Source organism: Stegodyphus dumicola, chromosome 6 (genome assembly GCF_044657685.1).
Source record: "Stegodyphus dumicola isolate Sdum_Otavi_A_Nest chromosome 6, ASM4465768v1".
Taxonomy (NCBI): domain Eukaryota; kingdom Metazoa; phylum Arthropoda; class Arachnida; order Araneae; family Eresidae; genus Stegodyphus; species Stegodyphus dumicola.
Genome location: NC_140773.1, coordinates 57,929,379 through 57,948,782, shown reverse-complemented (window position 1 = coordinate 57,948,782; position 19,404 = coordinate 57,929,379). Strand labels below are relative to the sequence as shown.

The following is a 19,404-nucleotide window of genomic DNA, read 5'->3' as shown; positions in this document are numbered from 1 at the left end:
ATCTTTAATTTCTGTGCATTCACTATATTTTTCGTGTAAAGTAATTTACGCTAATTTAGCATACACCCGAAAGTTTTACATAAAAAATATATATGAATATAATTTGAATGAAAATTATAAGTATTATTTTTAATACCCACTCAAAGGTCAGTTTTTCTTCAAAATTCCCCCACGATGGCATCTCTCTCTTTAGGTAGATAGCCCTTGCATGCGTTACTCTATTTAATAAAAACTTAATCTGATCTATGTGCCTAATTACAAATATTTTAACATACATAATTTTATATTTACATTTAGCCATCAAGTTTCAAACTTTTCAAATCTTCTAGAAAATAAATTTTGGCAGATCTCTTTTAGCAATTTTCTTAAAATCTATATTTTTGTAGTGCAACAGCTTAGAATTTTATAAAACAAATTCATAATCAAAATCGCTGTTGTTAGTTATCGAAAAATAACCAAGATGTGATTTTTGCGTAAATGTCAGTAAACTATACAAATTGCTATTATCCATCACACTATGAATGTTTCTTTCATGCGAGAGTGTCCCTTTTTCGATTTCTATGGAACTGTCGTGTGTCGAAATACTATCAGAATTTTGTCAAGCGAGCTTCTGAATGTAAACAAAAAACACCCCGTCTGGTGACCCAAGCTTCAAAGCAGTGCTTCACTTCTAGCGCGGAATGGCCCCTCCTCCCTTTCCTACCTCCATGGTGCCAGTATCCTGTTACTATAAAGTGTCAAATTTAACTTTATTAATTCTAAATGTAATTTTAAACTGCATTCAGAATTAATTAACTGATAATATTTTTTTAAAGTTTAATCAGTTTACTGAAATGAATAACTAGTGCAAAACAAATCAACCATTTGTTTATTGTACATAACAAAATTATACAGGTTTCCAAATTTTTTTTTTTTTTTTTTTTTTTAATTTATACTGAATATCTAGTTATTTGGAATGCTGAATGTGAAAATGTTTCAAGTACATAATTTTTATTGTAGTTTCTGGGTTAACCCTTTCTTGATTAATATATACGCATCTTGTTGAACGAGAGGAACACAATCGAATAAAACAAATTCAGTATAAAATATAATATATACATTATAATAGAATGTATTAAAATATTTTTGTATACATAAGAAAAATTTTCACTCTTTGAACTTGCATTGCCTTTACCTTTTGTTAGTAAAGCTGCACTTGTTACATTTTTTCGACTTATGCGATACCTTTGATTTTTATCGGTTCAACTTCCAATGGTAATCTGCAGTCATATTTACTTTCCAACATCTGTGGTGTTTTTTTCCATTTTTGAAACCTTGGTTTAAGTGCTTATAGCTTACTTCCTGCAGTTACACGTGTGAATTTATACTCAATGAGCGGCCAAAAGTTTTAAAATTTTATAGAGCATCTTCAGCTACGGCTACGGCTCAAAATTGATATTCAGCTACGTCTCAAAATTGATATTGTTTCCCAAAAATATATTAAAGCTTAAAGTAATAATTTTGTGGAATTCTAATGTTCTTTTTAAGATATTTTATGACAAGTTCAAAGTCCTCACCTAACATTAATTTCTGCCGAAAATAACCTTTCATCTTGGGTTTTGGTAAAAGAGGAGCCTTTATAAGAAACTATCGCTTTGTCTTGTGCGCGCTATTGTGGTGTAAGTGTTTCGCACCTCCAGTTAAAAACTGAAAGATATGTGATTCAAATCCTGGCGAGAGCATAGCTAAATTTTAACGTTTATCGCTCCAAAAAGTCTAATGCCTATACAACTTTACCAAAATGTATTTAAAGCAGTTACTATTTTTAATCATGTGATTTTCCAAATTATTTCATGAAATTCAATTTTATGTGAAGATGAGGTCCATTTTCTCATGGTGTACAGGGCCTTCATGTAAGTTGTTGTTCCTGCGAGTCTGAAGAGATTTTTGTAACGGAAGGGCTTTTGCTCCTATTGTCAACGCTCTTCTTCACTACTCACTCACGTATGAAACATATGAACTTGATAACATTTCTGTTGATTAAGAAGCGTGCACAGCATTCCAAAGTTTCAACAAAGTCATGCATTGATAATCGTTGCATTTACATATGCATTTATGAAGCGGAGGAACACCTTACCTGAACTTTTGGGGCCCCTACTCTCAAGATGTAATATATGTTTACTAATAATTTATGCTTTTGCAATGCATTTCTTTGAATCCAAAAAAGATTTGGAGGCCTAATGGAACGCAAGACCCCCTTGAGGATGCCGCTTATACTATCCCATATCCTTTATTTATATATATTAGTTGTGGTTTTAAATTTTCATAAATATGTACGAAATGTCCAAAAGGACCAACATGACTACAGATATGTTATTATTATTATTATGGAAAATTCATGTCTAAAACATCTTTTACAGCAGTCCATAAAATGTTGGATAGTGTGTAAAAATTCGTAATTTATAATGACATTTTATATTAAAATCTATGGTTCATAATAAATTAAAAATTTACTATAAAATCTGTGAATTAGAAATAAGATAAATGATCTTGACATTCAGCAACATGTACAGTAAAAACAAATAGAGAAGGATTGACCCGGTAAGGGGGATAGTAATAGCTACCAAATCATAAATTTTTCTGCCCCTTTTTCGTTGTGAACATGCTAAATAATAACTAGTAACTATGTTTACTAATATATATCTTTTTCGAACATTTTTCTTTAAGATATCATCCTTTTACGAAAAGCATTTTAAGTGGAAATTATTTAAATTTATGCGACAGATATCTACTGTTATGGTTTCATACGTCGGAAAAAATTGAAGTGACTAGATATTTTACGAAGTCAGAGCGGAACAATATGGTGGGTTTGAGGACATTTTATTTAAACTATAATTTTATTAATACGCTTTGTTGTGTATTTTAACTAACATTTAAGAGCAAAACCTTCCAAACAGATCCCACGGCTCCAAATGGCTTTGGTCTTCTGTGAGCCTTAGATAATGTTACCATATTTTAGGAACGATAATCCAGGGCCATGAGTCTTACGGGGTGGAAGGAATGGGACATATGAACCCGCTAAAATCAAGTAAAAATTATATCGATGCATGTAAAGTGCATATGTAAATTACATATGTTTTAATTTAGATTTAATGAAAAGGTTATTTAAACCTTTCTTCTGCAGTATTTTGTTCTTAAAGAACAAAATAAAATTCTTTGTTTTCTATAATAAAGAAATTCTTTGTTAAATAAATGTTAAATAAATGTTTGTTTTGCTGAAGACTAAGAGCGAGAATTCGCTCTTAGTCTTCAGCGTACGAATTAAGAGTGTATGTTCCCAAACAATACACGCAAACTCTGTAACCTATGCCAAAACATTTTCATTTGGAAGGTTAAGTTTTCCTTTCACGTGTTTACCTTTTGCAGTATTTTCGAAATGTAGTCCATTTAAAATTCATCAAATTATTTGTTTGTTCTGTACAATTCCCTAGCACGAAACGCAGATGGAATAGAAATTCATTCTCTGAACTGTATATTTAGAAAGCACAATTTTATTTGATTATTGAATATTTCTGATACCACAAAAGTATCTTCATGGAGTTCATTATCAAATTTCATTTCCACTGTGATACAAAATCCAGAATTTACCAAATACGGCGTAGTATTTTTCAAGATGTATCCTGAACGGGACGCATATTTCTCAAGTGCACATCTGTGTAGCCACCGAGGGAGTGGCTTCTAGGATGGACCAATGAGAATCCAGTAATATTTCTGTCATGTCACATGACCTTTGCGTGCTTTAGTATTTAAGCAAGATGGTCGGAAAATAATTAAAGTATCGTCGATTACTTCTGAAACTTTTCATTGCGAAGTTAGATCAAATATAGGCAATTATGAAGATTTCACTACCTGGTTGAAATAAATACAAACACATGTTGGATACTTCGCAAAAATATCGATGTGAAATATTACTTAATAAGTGGTAAATAAGATGAAGAAAGAAATATGTGATAAATATCTGAGCCCAAATGCAATCTTTACATAAGACTATGCGTATGAGAAAAATATTTACACCAATTATACATGTAAATAGAAGTCAGCACTTTTTTATTGCAGTCTATATGAAAAAGATGTTCTATAATAATAACCAATGCAGAATTTTTATTCAAAGTGAACTTTACTAATTTGCATTCGTATACATTTAGTGCTTTAGATTTCATATTTAATAAATGTTCACTCTTAAATGTACTGTCTACACAAGAAATGCTCATCAAACAGAGTGAATTTATCGTATTCACAACGAGTATATTCAATTTATTCACTTATAATTTTTAATGTTAACAATGGATATAATGAGATCATATGTATTCTGAATCTTACACTTTAAAAATCAAAAGACTGAAATAAGAAAACACTAGATTCATTGTAACACTTTCAATCATTCTCGGCTCAATTAAAAAAAATATATACATTTGAATTTTCTTAATCCACATAATATGCCGTGAACATCAATCCTAATATTATGCGCGAAAAAAATCGCGAAAGTGAAATGTCAGCGATTAATCAAACTCAGAAAATGTAAGCACTACTAGATTTTCCACTGTTACGCCATATATTTATAACTGCGAAACGAATGCAAATTATAACGTAAACAACATATGCTCACATGCACGAAGATTTAGCGTCACAAGAGCAATAGCAGCTCATTGGTCCATTTTCGAAACCCCTCCCTCAGTGGCTACGCTGATGTGCACTTGTGAAATATGCGAACGGGACATGCATTGAAATGCGGCTCTGTTCGGCACAATCCAATTTCTAAGGAGGCCATTGCAAATAACGGCAGTTGTTATTTAACTTATAACTCAGAGTTAAACCGACAACTGTAAGGTCGTTCTTCTTAATCCGAAAACTTCTTAAAATCTTGGTCAAATTAAATGTGCTTGCTGTTAACTTTCTATTTTGATTAATCATTTCCTTTTGAACTTCATGAAATAAATCAACTGTTCTATTATTATCAGCAATATTACAATTATCTTCAATAAATTTAATCATGTTTCTAAATTTCATGTTTTTATTTTTTGCTTCTCAATGCACTAAAGTTAATTATTTAAATTTATAATTTTAAAAAAAATACAAATATGCACGGAACTGTCAACTCGAAATAAACGCGAAGACAGCAAGTTGCGGCACCATATGCGAAATAAAATCAAGACGTTGTTCTAGAATATCATGTTTTAATAACTTTAAGTATCGTTTCGTCTCGTGCCTAGTTTCGATAAATCGAAGTGCAGTCAATACTTAATTGTTTCATATCTGCCTTCTTGGGCATCGAAAATGGCTTGATTCTTCTCTCCTTAGAAGAACGCTTAAAGGCTCGGTGTTTGTACGATTTCTGGCATAAGACTTCGTGATCTCAAAAATCACTTTGCTGTATCTTCGAAGAAAAAAGAACGACTTAAATTCGATTATCTTCTTGCTATCAGTCTTTTTTAAGGGAAAATCGCATAGAAATGTTTCAACTAAGATTTGAATAGTTTTTTTTTTCCCATTTAATGTATTAGTTTTCACTTAGTTTGCAAATGTAAGAAATAAAGCCGTTCGAATAAATTATTTTAATAGGTATTTATTATGTTTGTTATAACTATATTAACAAAATTTGCTCATTGATTAAATACTAACGAATTTATTTACGAATTACTAACCATTTCTTTGAAAAGAAATAGTGTATTGAAGGCTTAGGAAAAAATTCAGTATCTCATACTCTAAAAGATAAATAAAAATATTGCAGAGCCCTATTCTGTTAGTTCATAGCAAGATTAAATTGCATAATAAGCGAAATTCGGAAATAAAAGTTCTTTTACATGGAAAATTGCAAGGTTTGCTTTGTTCTGACGTAAGGCACTGTCCTTGATTTCAAGCGCTAGGACCATCCATTTTAGGCATTCGAAGTGTCCGATGCGAATTGCAAGCGTTAGTCCTATTTTCTCATTGTAAAAAGTGGGCGATTAGAGTGTCGACGTATCGTGTTTCCGAGTTCCTTTCCGACATAATTAATGGGTTATGATCTAAAAATAAATCTTTGAACGATCGAGCTAAGTTTCACCCTCGACGATGGCCACACAAAAGCCTGTGGCGAGCACCAACTTTCCATTTTCATATTTTAGAAACTAGAAAATCCATTATTATTTTTTGCTCTGCGACCGCCCATTTAAGAGTTTCATGGGGCTTTGACCTCATCGCGTGCAAGATTTCTCGTCAAAACTACAAAGAGTTAATTTTTTCACAGTGTATTTCCGAGTAAAATCATGTAGATGAATTATGTTAAGATTTGTATGAGAATACTGCTATCCGATTCCTCTTCGTGAGGCAAGAAAAAAAAAAAAAAAAAAAGTCATGTTGTCTGAGAGATCTGTGATGTTAATAGCAGTTAACAGAAAATTGCAAATTAGAGAGTATTTAAATTTCTTTCTGAAAGCAGTCTTTCTTGAAGGATTCAGATTTAGCGAATTGCTAAGAACCGACGACAAAATTCGGTAAATAAAGAGACTGTTTATTAAATGTGGGAGACATTAAAGTAGACTAATGTACAGTAAAACAAATTATGCGCCGCATCCATAATAAGCATTATAATGCCTTTTATTCGCAACTGTTGGTCATAGGCGTATACTTTCAAACGATTTTTGTAAGGAAAATATTCATGATATGGCATTTTTTAATTTGGGAAATCAATTTTGTAATTTTTAAGAATTACAAAATAGTTTTAAGGACTGAATTGATTAAATTGAATGATTTTAAAGGAATAAATCAATCTCGTAACTTTCTAATTAATTTTTAAACGACCCTTTAAGGAAAACAACACCCCCAAAAAATTCAGAAATCCAGAATTTTGAAATTAAAAATCTTGTTTAATTTTTGTCGTACGAAACGTCAAATGTTTTGCTTTCATTTTTACTTCCTGGTACGAAGTAAAAAGGAAGTATTGTAATCGCGAAAAGTTTCAGGCAGCATATTTCAACGAAAATATCCATTTTGACCGCTATCGAATGCAATTTAACGATGTTTTTGCGTGATATCTGTACGTAAGGACAGAATAAAATACTCGTTTCCTCCAAAAAAAATGATAAAACTGCTTTAAAATTAATTCTGAAGAGAATTTTTCGTAGCGTCTGTACGAACCATGGAGGTAGGAAAGTTAGGTATGTTACTATTTTGGTACGAACGTATGTACTACCTCCATGGTACGAACGTATGTACGTACGTACGTATCTCGCATAACTCGAAAACGAGTAGCCTCAGAACGTTGAAATTTTGTATATAGGACTGCTATAACATGTAGATGTGCACCTCCTATTTTGGTTGCAATCAGCCGCACCAAACGTATATAAATACTATATCTATATATATATCCACTTTGTTACTCGGCACAGTGATCTCAGTTTCTTTACTCTTATATGTTTGTAAATTGTACATTTTTTGCTTTAAAAATGATTGAATTATGTTGTTCTTATCTTCCGGTTAAGGTTTTTATGCTTTTCGTAATTCTGGAAGCAATATTTGTACAATTATCAACAATTTAAAAGTTGTTTAAGTGCGGTTAAGTTTTAAATAACATGGCGGACATATTTGTTTACGTTTGAAACAGCAGAATTGTAGATTTGTTGCCAATCTAGGGAGACTAAGCTTCGCAACAACAAAAATAACGCCTTCATTTATTATTGCGAATTAAATCATGCTTAATCCTTTCTGGAATTTTTTCGAGGAAATAAGTGTTTAAGAATTTTCGTAATTTTTAATACGGATATTTTGAGTTCTTATGTATTTTTGCCTTGTCGCGAAGTGAGAACTGAATTAATTGAATGAGAAATACTAAATCGTCTGTGAAAAACTGTTTCTTTTCTGTTTTGTTTGCTTAATTTCTTTCATACATCGTTCTAGCTTTATAATAGTATTCGAATAAAACATGTGGCAACGATAAGATAATTCTTCAAATGATATAAATTTTGTGCATTCAGAGTATCGTTATAGTAAACAAATATAGTGAATTTTAAAGAGTGCATTTATTCTATTGTGGTTTATGCGCTGTCGACGAAGTAGATCTAATTAAATCCAATCAATTTAAATGAAATTCAAGAAGAAAAATGCGTATAATTGAATATTCCGTATAAGGAAGTCATGTGGTGTCCACATCAGATTTTTTTTATAATGTATATAAACTTTTGTTTAATATAGAGAGTTTGGAATGTGAGATCAGTTCTCCAGTTTATGACTCGATAAATATTTAGAAATGTATTCATTTATTTATAAGTTGAAAATATTACATAAAGGAAACATATTATGACGATGCAATCTCCAAAGGTCAAATATAATAGAAATTTGGGTGCTACTTTGGTAGACGGTTGCACGGATTTTTGGCGATTTTACGTTGGCGCAATTGTTGGCGCGGTTTCTACAAACGTCAGCCATCTTGGAAAACGCTGTTTTTACGCATAGTATAGTATTCGAAACTTTAAAAAAAATAAATATCGTTAAAAGTAATGGATAAATTTTTTGTTGAAAATCTCGTTTTTTAAGATGGCAGGCAAGTGTAAATAAATACATTTACTATGAGTATAAAATACTAAAGTAAGATTATTACTTTCATATAGCAAAGAAGAGAATAAAAACACCGCTATAAAAACATTGGGCCAACGTTTAATTAGATTAAAATATTACTGAAATTGAATATCGAATTAAAAACCATCATACCAACATTTAAAAGAATTAGAATATTATTAAATTCAAATACTTTAAAATACGTTATATAGAATATAATTAACATTAAAACATATGGACAATAATTATCTCAGAAATTTCTGAAAATAGTGTATTAATTTTTTTTAACAAAAATTGAAGTATACAATTATAAAATAAAAGAAAAATATGTACTTACATTTTTTTTTGAGTATTTATCCTGTTGTTTATTGATAAGTACCACAAAAAATCAAAATCATAATTTAGATAATATCTTTGAAGGAATTCGAAGATATGAATTAAATTTTAAAACGGCGCGGAAATGCACAAATTGTCAGTAACCAATCAGGGAGCTGATTACAGCTCGTTAATGCACAAATATTCTATAACCAATCAGAGAACTTACTACATCACGGCTAGAATTAAAATTATTTAAAAATTCATACATAATAAAATCATTTTTTAAAAAAAATGCAAAATTAAATTGTATTTTAATATTTAACAGCCATAAATAATGTTTAAAACATTAGATTAAATGTATACATATTAAAACGAATTACTTTTAAAGTAAGGCGACGTCATTGATTACATCATCCACAACATAAAATTTCATAAAATATGATAAACAATAAAATTTTTATTTCAAATAAAAATTCAAAATTAAATTGATTTTTAATATTTAAAAGCCATAAATAATATTTTAAACACGGAATTGATGCACAATAAAACGCATTATTTTTAAAATAAAATGACAACAAAGTATCGGTTACCATAAATAACTTATCCAGCAATGGGTTTACTATAAGTTGTATACTCGCCAAAGGAAAATCTCCAAGAAATCGCCAAAATCCGTGCAACCGTCTACCAAAGTAGCACCGAAATTTGTTGTTCTAAACTTATCGTTACTATGACAACTTTCGATGAAGTTAATCCGTAGACATAAAAGGCACCAGATAGGCGTATTAAAGGTTAGCTTTTGTACTTTTTACAAGTTTAATTTTTGCGTTTAAAATATTGTGTGTCATTAAAACATTTTCGTAAGAGGACGTATATGTCTGCGACGAACGGTTGCGAAAATAAAGGCTGCATAATACGGACACCGTAATGTTCATGTCTATAAGAAGAAAATGTATTAATGCAGGATATTTCATATGCAAAATATTATGATGAAATTTTCATGTGTAAAAGTATTATGAAGGAATTTTACACAGTAAATAACTGTTTAAAAGGTTTTCTGAATTTCATTTAAATTACAGAATTTTCATCCTCAGTAACTATAACTCACTTGCACAATTTGGTGGATCAAAATCAATTCATCTGCACGATTTAGTGATGAAAAAAAAAACCTTTTTAGCTATGGTCTTTAAAAGCGAGATTCATTCCTTCTTTCATATGACCAAGGTCTGTTTACAATAAAATTACTTTAAATTAATACAGTAAAATAAAATTATCGCACAGGGAAGTTGAAAAACAAGTATGCAATTTTTTGGCAGTTCGTTAAATTTAAGGTGAAGTAATAAGAGGAGATTTAATTAGATATTTGTTGGAAAGATAAAAAAAAATTATTAAATTACAAAATTCGTTAAAATAGGGCTCATTTATGTTAATTAGTAAACTACTTATTTAAGAAAATTTCCCTTCTTTAAAAGCACATTTGATTTGATAAGCTTTCTTATTTTATTAACAAATATTATTTCCATGAGTAAAACGACAATGTATTATAAAAATATTTTGTGTAATATTAATTATTCATGTAAAATAAATGTCTTAAAGATATCGAAAATAAGACTTCTGTAGTGTATACTTCGTGTTTGACAACTAAGCAGTTATTTTCAGAATCAAAAACATTTTTGTGAAATTCTTATATTTCTTTAAATTATTCAACATGTTGAAATAATTTTAACTCTGATAAATTAATACTGTTAAACATATTGCTGATACCTTATTATAAGTTACTTCTAATAAAACTTGTAATCAATATTTTAGCATTTTTATGCGAAAATGACATTTTCTTGTAAATGCTCTAGTATTATTTAGAATCTAATATTATTGTTATTGTTGTTCCATTTTGATAAACATTTTCTTTTTCCATTTTGAATGGCAACAAAAAAAGTCGTAGAAGCGGACTAGATTTAGAATATATTTAAGTGGCACCAGTGCGAAAAGAACATTCTTCCTTCGATTTGTTTTGATGTTTGATGCTGAATTCTTAGATCAGTGCTCTCAAACTGGCTGCTCCCAAAGCAACTTTATGCTGCCCGCGAAGGCATTTCAGTTATGTATTTTTTGCAAATACGGTGTTATAATATTTCAATATTTTAGTTACTAAGTTTGAATTTATTTTCATTTCATTGAAAATAAACATGATTAGCTCTAAAAAATCTGTAAATAGAGCTAATTAATTTACAGTGTGATACAAATCTAACTCAAAGATTAGGAGGTAACAGATTTTATTAATTTTCTTTCGTACTTGCCAAAACATAAATATGCTTATTTAAGAATTGAGAGCTAAGAATAATCGCTTTGTTTGGAATTATAGCTATACGTGAACAGCTTTTTTTCACAGTTGAAAATTACTAAGAAATGAACTCGATTGATCAATGAACATCTGCAATCTGTGATGAAGATAAATTCTAGTAATTTCTCTCTAACGCTTAAAGCCCTACAAACGCTTAACGCCCTTTCCAACAGCCCTACAAAATTCAGATCGACATGCCATCAAGTATCAAGCTATAGTAATAAATAAAGAAATTTAAAATTGTTTACGTACGAACATGTACTTCCATTTATGCATCGAAGGAAAATTTAATAAATAAGAGAAAGAGAGTATGTTGCTATTATTTTTTATGAAGTTTCCCTAATTTCTGTGATTTTAGTTTAAAGTTAGATATTTAATCATTAAATATTTGAAAAAATGTCAGTCTAAGAATTTAATATTTAGCTGTCTGTCTATTTGAATTACAAAGTGTAACCATCAAAAATGTCTTACAGGTTACTTAACTTTAGCGTTCAGGTAGAAAATAAATATAAATTTGAATTTTTTCCCTTTGCAGTATGATTATTATTGTTTATGCATGTTTTGAAAAATATTTAGTAAGGGAAATTTAAAACTTATTTAAAATAGTTTTTGTTTTGTTAATAAAATTTTTAGTCTTTTTAATTAAAAAGAGGAAAAAATACGATTCTGTCCCGTCAGCTGTTTTCAGATCGTGCATTCGCGGCCCGCATGTATTTGAATTTGAGACCACTGCTGTAGTTCATTTGTTTGTAATAACTAGATCGAATATTTTTTAGGATAGAATTACTCAAAATCACTGCATGTAAATTTAGATGCAGTCAATCTCTATTAAACTTATCTTAAAACTTCGGACATTCGCCGTACAATTATTTTCCAATTATTTACTAAGAATTCTAAATTATTTTCATATATATCTCAATAATTACGAGAGTGAAGTGTAGCGTTTGTTATAAATGTTAAAGTACGGAGTTAGTATTGTAACTATACAAATCGTGGCTAATAAATACGAATTTCATATTTACATTTCAAACATTTAATTTTTTGGGATTATTCAACATTATAGTCTACTGCTAACATTCAAATTTTCCACAGTTGCTGTAATCTTCTGCAGAGTCGAGTCATAAAATGGTAAAAGGCTAGGTTTAAAGACAGGCTTCTGTAATTGTTGTGTATCGAATTAGCCCTTCTGTTTGTCTTCAGCTAATTGTTCACATGTAGTAAGTACATATTTTAAAAGACTGGATTAAAATATATTGAGAGAAAAGTGACAGGGGAATCCTAATGGAGCCAATGGTAGAACACTCATTTTATGTTAACTCGAGAGTAAAAATGGGATGGAGCTTCTATAAATTCACCTTCCCCCCCCCCAAGTTTACCTAATTAATATGCTTCGTTACAAGAATGATAAACCTGACATAAACTGCAGTTTTCTTTTCACAAGTTTTGGTCTCACAAAAGCCATGTTAAAGATGGGTGTAGAAACCTTTGTTGTAATTAAATAATTGGAAGCAAGAAAAAGGTGAAAGTTTCCCAAATCGTTTTCAGTTAAGATCTACAAACTGATCAGCCTTTCTGAGTTTTATATAATTATGTCGGACCGAAAGAACTTTAACAAAACTGTTGCTATGTAGTCACAATCTACATTACCCTATCATTTTGATATTTCTCGTTGCTTATTTCGTACTACGTGCGATATTGCACATTAATTTAAAGACATTGCTGCATTATAATGTCTGGTGTCAAATTCATAAAACTGTGTTATTGTAGAAGATGTTTCCGAGAGCTTTGAACTGTTGTCAAAAGCAAAGCATTTATGCATCGAAGCGAAATGGCAAAATTATTTTGAAAGAATAAAGATGGATTTCAGTTTGAGTGTCTTAAATTTTTAATTAAGGGATTAATTGATTAATGCCAACTTTTAGTATTTCATATTAAGATGCAGATTAATTTGGCCTATAATTCTTAAGAATTCAGGGAATTTGTAATCGTTGATGTATGTTTTTCAGATGTAATTAAATTGGTTTTACATTAATTGATTATTAATTTAAAGTTAATCAGTTGTTTTAGGAAATTTGCATTGAGATTTGCAGACACTTAATTTATTAGATTAATTTTTTTTTTTTTTTTTTTTTTTTTTTTTTTTTTTTTTTTAAAGCTTAGTTTTAATGAAGTTGAAAAGATCATGTTTTTCATGATGATGAAAAGATCATGATCACTAATTTTCCTTTAATTTCGCTGGAAGTGAAAGCCTTCTTTTAAAACTGTGTCAGGTGGTAAATTAACGTCAGAATGAAAACAGTACTGGCTTCTGGAATTCGGAAAGGTGGATTCTTACTTCTGGCAAAATTTTTTGTACAGCGAAAAAATTAATTTTCTTTTTATTCAAAGCATGCTGTATTCTCATTCGAATGCAATACCGATCTAACGGTTTTGCAACCTTGCCGCACGAGAACTTGATATTTCCGCAGAGTTACGAGGAAGATGCGATGTCGGAGTTCAGAATTTAATAGGCGTTAAGCGTGCTGTTCTATCGCAACGCGGTCCTTTGATCTGCGGCGGATTTCCTGTCGATGCCGCATTTGTAAATGGAAATGAAGACGCCTGTTTTACATGTCTTTTGTTTAATCTGCTAAAGCGGAAACGAAGTATGAGTACGTCACATAATGTCAGTGTTGTGAATGGACGTCAAGATTTTCCTTAATTCCCCAAATCGTTCGGAAATTTCTTTTTTCTCCCTGTCCATTGTTCTGTATTAAGTTTTTGTTCCGATTTCCTTTCGATCCTACGTTACATACAAGAAATCTTTTACTATGAATTTATGTTTGGTTGAAAATATTCTAGTGCTTTTTAATTGCAAATTTAATAATATGCAGAAATCCAGAATTTAGCGTCCGCTTAAACAAGATACATTTTTTGACTCTTCATCGTATGTTTTTTTTTCTAAAGCTTAGTAAAACGTAAATTTTCTGTTGTATTTTAAATAATCTTTAGTTCTATTAAAATGTTGAAAAAGTTTACTCGTGTTAGTTGTCATTAATTAAAAGAAGCTTCTAAAATCAATGCAATGTATCAAATTGCTTTTAAAAATTTGAAGGAAACGCCTCAAAGCGAATAACGATCATTTTGCTATAAAAAGGCAATAAAAGGCCTTAACAAGGAAAAAAATTAAACATTTTAAATATGTTTCTTTGTTTGAATTTATTAGCTCAAAAGGGACGTTAGTCCCGAATGGGATATCAGTCTCGAAACTGCATTTTCAGTTAAATCATTATAAACAGCGTATCACTTTTCGGATTGTTGCTACCAAATGTTATCGCCCTTTTATTATATTTAAAGATATTAAATAATGAATGTATGCATGTTTCTCGCGTTGTAAAAAAAACAGCGATACTAGAGCCATCAAATTTGAAAAACATAGTCCTCCCCCCCCCGAACATGGGCACCTGGAAGCCCGAATTTTGAACTTCGAATTTGTTTTATTATCTAATTCCTATTTTATAAAACTTTAAGGAATTTTTGATTAACAAACTCAACAATTTCAAAGCGAGCAGTGGTAACTCTGTACGGTTGGAAAAGAAAATTTATCTCCTACGCGCGAGACTGTCGGAAATTTTAAAGATATGCTGTTTTTAATTATTTTGTGATTTTGCTATGAATCGAATTTCATGTGGCATGAGCACCAAAAATGTGATATTTAATAAATAAAATAATCACACAAAACGTTAATAATAAAAAGACCAAAAAAAAAAGTTTTGTCAAAAGCCATCATAGTAAGAACTGAACATTGATATGATAAACTGAGATAAGACTGGGAAAAAAAAAAAAAAAAATGTATGGCATCTAACAATGTGTGTGCGCTTTAAGGCACTTATCGAAACGGTAAGAAACCCTTTTAAACGACCGTTAATTTTTTTTTTTTTTTTTTTTTTTTTTTTTATGTTTTTGCTTGGTTTTTTACTTTACTTTATTAACATTAGTAATCATTCTAGGCGTAAATTTTTCCTTGCATCATTTTTTCAGTATATTAGGCTTCTCAATTAATTAGCCCCGTGTCCACTTAAAATAATTAACAGTTTTCACGGTTATTATTTATAATTTTTATTTTGTAAAAATTAATATAGTAGAGAAATAAGAAAATGTATTTTGTTATTTAGTTTAAAATTTATATTAATTGTTTTTGATATTCAAACTACAATGAGTGCGCCCTATCTTTCATTTTGTTTACTTCTATACTTAGACATATAATATAAAGATATGAACGAAGTAAATAGAGAAATGCTTATATCAAAAAACTGTTTGGACTTATCTCACAGCATAAACCGATTAAATTTTTCAGTTATTCAAAATTACCATGCATGTGGAAAAGAAAATAGAACTAAGAAAGTCAAATGAAGCAGTCATTAATTTAGGAATCATTAAGGGATGTACATATGATGGAAAAAAGAAAAAACGTGCAATTATAAAAGTGAAAAATTTGATAAGAAAAATGTAAATTATTCTTTTGTCAAGAGAAGCAGGAATAAAATAAGACACCTGGTGTTATGAATGGAAGAAATACGTTTATCTCGCTATTACTCTTTCAAAACTTTGATATAGGTTAAGTTAATTGATTAATGAAAAGCACTCAAGCATTTAAAGGGAGGGATGCCTACATGGAGGATTTTTGTAGGAAAGTGGCTTTCACTCATGTTGTGTATAAGAAAAACTACGAAAATACCCATACAACTAGCCCTTTCGCGAGATTTGAGCCTAAGTGTAACTACCAGTGCTCAGCAATTTTATCCGCTCGGCCACTAGTGGGTTTCCCAAACCTCAGATAATCCCCAAAAGCGAAATTAAAAACTTCAACATAAAGGGGTATTAGCGAGGTTTTTAAATATATTTTTATAGTTTATGCATCCTAATTACTGTCTGTTCTCAAGTACTTTATTTTCTTCATCATTCTGAATTACGTGAGCAATGTAAAAGAATATTATATCAAGAATATTGCTTTAGACTCCTCCATTCAACTTGAATTTTCACAAATTCTATAGGTTCGCCAGAAATATGTTAATTTTTCTCCAATATTTGATTCATGACGTTAGTATTTGTTTTAAATTGCTAAAAAAATCAACAAACTTATACTCTGTGACATTTAAAAGGCTTCCCTGTCTTTTTTAATAAGGCTTTCGAGCTATTTTTGTTTTGATAAATAAATGTTTAAATCGGAGTAATGCCAAAAAAGGAATTGTGCCTCTAGGAGCTATACGCGACGTTTTATCTGCTATTTGTCAGATGCCCTAGAATTTGAGATTTAGTCCAAAGTTGATAGCTGGCTTAGTCATCGTAAAACTTGCAAAATACGTTTCCGCGCATGTAAATAGGAGGTATGTTTACAAAATACTAATATTTCCAACTAAGTCTGTTTTCCATTGCTAGCATTTTGTAGATGTATATTAATGGGCGTAATGTTCTGAATACAGAGTCAAATTACTGTAACAGTCGCTGCCCGCCCCTTCCCGCCAGCTTTGGCTATGGAGATTCAGTTAAATTTGGGTTATGATTAACCATTTTCGGTAGAATGGTATATCGCTAACTTTTTCGTGAATGTGACCAATTGTGTCAAACTAAAGGGTTTCCCCCCTGGACACCCCTAAGCCGCCATATAAATGAGATAAGGAGTTAAAGATTGTAATTAAATATACATTTTTAAGGGAAATTTATTTTACATTGCTAATTAAAAAATGTTAAAATTGAAGTGGAATTAGCACAAAACATGCATTGAAACGAGAAATAACTAATATTAGTAGAAAATTTCGAAGACTGTAATAAATGGGCAAATGCTTACAGAGTCAAGCAAAGTCGTGAACTCAGGGTTGCACACACTTAACCCTAGAATCTAGACGACTGAAACTAGAATCTGATCCTATCAGATTTATTCATTTCTTTTAACAGTTTTTTTTTTTTTAATTAATTTTTTTTAAATCTTTTGCTTTTCCACGGTGGCACGATGTCTTCTGGAAAGAAACGTAACAATATATAAATGAATGGCGGTAAAAGTTATTTTGGAAGGAAACACTTGTTGTGATTTGTATCCATCCCAGTGTTTCTGGTATTAACGAACGAGATCTGAAATGATTATCTATCGTTGAGGTCGAAGTATAGGTGTGTTATCACTTCACTCCTTCGACTCCTGATCTACTAATTATTCTATCATCCGAAACAAATTAAAATCGTGACTAATACATTGGAGCATGGAGCACCAAAAGTCCAGCCTTCGAGGTTGTAACACTATAGTAATCATTATTATTCGTGTCACATCAAAGAAATATAAGTGGCTCTGTCAGTGCCAAAGCTGTCCACAGTTTCAACAGTTAGCTAGGTTCAGCAATATCTCAGTCACCTGTGTATTACAGAGGTGCTGGCCTAGTTTCTACCTGTACCTGTCAACAGTCTTATAACATTTCATACTCTTATACATCTTTCCAAGAGGACTTACAATTACTTGCATGAGTTTATAATAACACTGGAATCAGTGATAAGAACAACATTGCCTGATTGTATCGGTCGGGACTGGGTATTTCGCTGATATGGACATGGGCAGTACGCTACCCTGAAGGCCGTCCCGCGACTTGTTTTGTAACTTTTTTAAGAGTTGCAAATACTAATTAAATATTAACTAAGCATTTATTAGTGAGGAAATATAGTAGGTATCCTTGAGTGACCCTTGTAATGGTCACATTTAACAGTCAAGGACATTTAACCACACTCTTTTTTTTTTTTTTTCCCCTGAAATTCCATCTCACTCAACGCATCGAAAACCTCTGGGTCTAGTTGATGTTTATCTTAAATTAAAGAACATAAGTAAATAAAATTAAATCACAAAACATTTAATACAAACGACAAATACAAAGGTGTAAGAAAACGACACAATAATCCCTTCACAAAGCCAGTTTTATGAATCTGTTTGCACTCCTTCTTTCCAGTTTCCTTCCTATATTACAATAGGTTGCCGTCCTATTAGGCTGTCAAATTTTGTTCTAGATGTCACACTATTGGAGAATCATATCACAGTATCGCCACAATGGGACATTTTATATAAAACAAAGTAATTAAAAAAAGTTTAGATTAAGATACTTTTAAATGGCTCTTACGTAATGGCTTTATTAGAAAGAAATAATTTGGACGTAAAACAAATCAAGCCCCCTACCCCGAAAATAAGAATCTGTCCGCATTTAAAAAAAAAGTTGTTTGACATGATCATGGCATGAATATTCAGGAGCCAAAGATATCCCTTTATATGGATGACTGGAATTGAATTGCAGTCTACCCATTTATCTGGCAAACATAGTTCCAGAAACATAACATATTACTATAATGTATAGCGCTTCTCGTTGCAATGCATGAGGATATTTTGTTTGCCAGAGATGCATACAAGCATCATCTGCATAATTTGCTGCTACGTCTTTTGTGAATCCATTAACAACCTCTCGCTTATTACGAGTTGGCTGAATCGGTTTCATAGCATAATCCAATGAAAGCTCAAGTTGGTTGAAAGGTTTTGTGGCCTCACGGGCTATAAGGTATTTTTCTCCCTCCTTTCTGCGTGTCTTCGTGGTGTAACGGTTAGCACACTCGGCGCGTATTCGAGAGGTCGAGGTTCGAGTCCCAGCGAGAGCATTGCTCATTTTTTATTTCTTCTGCTTCAAAAAATCCTAATGTCTGTACAAAGCCACGAGAGAGTTGTGTTAATATACAGGTATTTATTGAAAACATTTAATGTGAGCTAATAAGCATTAGCTTGATTAAGGATTATTTTCTACAAAGGCATTAACAAGATTTCGTTGTTGAGCCGTTAAGTTAAAAGCTTGTCATGGCGCCACACTATAGCATAATGTGGGGCCGTTAAAATCGTTGGAAGATCGCGTAATTTAATTAGGTTATCAGAGGCATCAGCTTCCGAAGTGGTGATGCTAGACGTGATGGACATATGCTGCTCCACAGTGACATGGAGTGAGCAACGTTAGCCAGCAGTTATCCGCACGTGAATTATTCTGTCATCCTAAGCAAATGAAAACCGTGATTGTTTATCCGCTACGGCATTCTAACCTTCAAAGCTGCGAGTAAACATTACTATTGATGTCGCAACGGACGCCGAAAATGAAGAGCAGTTTTTGCCTGCCTTTATGACACTACAG

General features: G+C 31.1%; 1 protein-coding gene across 1 annotated transcript in view; it reads left to right on the top strand.

The window, feature by feature from the left end:
- Window positions 1-19,404, top strand: part of LOC118188303 (phospholipid-transporting ATPase VA-like) — a 220,211-nt gene that overhangs the window by 130,255 nt on the left and 70,552 nt on the right. The window lies entirely within an intron of this gene.